This window comes from Scomber japonicus, chromosome 17 (assembly GCF_027409825.1).
Source record: "Scomber japonicus isolate fScoJap1 chromosome 17, fScoJap1.pri, whole genome shotgun sequence".
Taxonomy (NCBI): Eukaryota; Metazoa; Chordata; class Actinopteri; order Scombriformes; family Scombridae; genus Scomber; species Scomber japonicus.
Window position 1 is genome coordinate 2,901,016 of NC_070594.1, and position 2,500 is coordinate 2,903,515.

The window sequence follows — 2,500 nt, forward strand, 5'->3', positions numbered from 1 at the left end:
CTAATATACACACACACACACACTAACACACACACTTGTTTTTCTCTTTAAAGATCAGGACGGTGTTAATCATCTACGTCAGCCGCCAGAGTTTATCCTGTGACCCCACAAACACACACACACACACATGCACACACACACACATATACACTCTCACACACTATCACACACACATACACACACACATACATACACTCACACAAACACACACACTATCACACACACACACTCACACATACATATACACTCTCACACACACACACACTCATGCACACACACATATGCACACACATATACACACACTCACACACACACTCTCAGATCAGCTTAAACACTGTTTGTTAAGCTGATGGACACGTGAGGTCACTCTGAGCTGCTCTGTCAGTGTAACACACATATATATACACATACACATATATATAAATATATACATATACACACACACACACACACACACATATATATATATATATATACAACATGTATAATGTCACTTTTTAATCAGAAATTGTCTAAAATTGTAAGAAATGAAGTAAAAGATGAATTCCTGTACATCTTGATCCGAGGGTTTGAATCCTTCATGTCCATCAGATTATAATAGAAACTCAGTGTTTAATCTAATTCACCCAGTAATGGTGAGTAATGGTGAGTAATGGTCAGTAATGGTGAGTAATGGTCAGTAATGGTCAGTAATGGTGAGTTATGGTCAGTAATGGTGAGTAATGGTCAGTAATGGTCAGTAATGGCGAGTAATGGTGAGTAATGGTCAGTAATGGTGAGTAATGGTCAGTAATGGTCAGTAATGGTGATGCTGGTGAGTAATGGTGAGTAATGGTCAGTAATGGTGAGTAATGGGCAGTAATGGTCAGTAATGGTGAGTAATGGTCAGTAATGGTGATGCTGGTGAGTAATGGTCAGTAATGGTGAGTAATGGTCATTAATGGTGATGCTGGTGAGTAATGGTCAGTAATGATGAGTAATGGTAAGTAATGGGGAGTAATGGTGAGTAATGGTCAGTAATGGTGAGTAATGGTGAGTAATGGTGAGTAATGGTCAGTAATGGTGAGTAATGGTCAGTAATGGTCAGTAATGGTCAGTAATGGTGATGCTGGTGAGTAATGGTCAGTAATGGTGAGTAATGGTCAGTAATGGTGAGTAATGGTGAGTAATGGTGATGCTGGTGAGTAATGGTGAGTAATGGTGATGCTGGTGAGTAATGGCGAGTTATGGTCAGTAATGGTGAGTAATGGTCAGTAATGGTCAGTAATGGTGATGCTGGTGAGTAATGGTGAGTAATGGTCAGTAATGGTCAGTAATGGTGATGCTGGTGAGTAATGGTCAGTAATGGTCAGTAATGGTCAGTAATGGCGAGTTATGGTCAGTAATGGTCAGTAATGGCGAGTTATGGTCAGTAATGGTCAGTAATGGTCAGTAATGGTGAGTAATGGTCAGTAATGGTGATGCTGGTGAGTAATGGTCAGTAATGGTGAGTAATGGTCAGTAATGTCAGTAATGGTGAGTAATGGTCAGTAATGGTAAGTAATGGTGAGTAATGGTCAGTAATGGGCAGTAATGGTGAGTAATGGTCAGTAATGGGCAGTAATGGTGAGTAATGGTCAGTAATGGTGAGTAATGGTCAGTAATGGTCAGTAATGGTCAGTAATGGTGAGTAATGGTCAGTAATGGTCAGTAATGGGGAGTAATGGTGAGTAATGGTAAGTAATGGTCAGTAATGGTCAGTAATGGTCAGTAATGGTGAGTAATGGTGAGTAATGGTGAGTAATGGTCAGTAATGGTGATGCTGGTGTCTTATATTAACTGGTGTTCCTATTATTTTGTCCACTCCCATTAACATACATGAGAGGGACAAAATAATAGGAACACAGCTCACTAACACAGCAGCATCACTCACTATGAGCTCCTTTCCTTCCTTCCTTCTTTCCTTCTCTCCTTACTCCTTTCCTTCATTCCTTCCTTCCTCCCTGTTTCTTTAATTTTTCCTTTGTTCTTCCCCTTCCTTCCATACTTCTTTCCTATCCTCCTTCCTTCCTTCCTTTCTTCCTTCCTCCTTTCCTTCCGCCATCCCTACTCCTTTCCTTCCTTCCTTCCTTTCTCCCTCCTTACTCTTTTCCTTCCTCCCTTCCTCCCTCCCTCCTTACTCTTTTCCTTCCTTCTTTCCTTCCTCTAGGATTTAAACTAGAGACTCATATTCCTCACTCAACTCTGTGTGAAATATAAAATATAAACTATTCTCTCGTCCTCCGGCTCAGTTTTCTCATCTTATTCTTTTCTTTCCTTCTCTCAGAGCGTGTGTCCTTTAGCAGTCGGTCACGTGGAGCGTGTGGAGGATTGTTTTGGGTTCGACGCTCGGCTTCCTGATATGAAGAACCATGAAAGAACAGCTGCTGCTTCTTCTTCTTCTTCTCTTCTTTCTCTGCTCGTCATCGCTCCCTAACCCTTCGCTCTCCTTCAGCTGCTTTTATTTCTCTGTAAGTTCGTT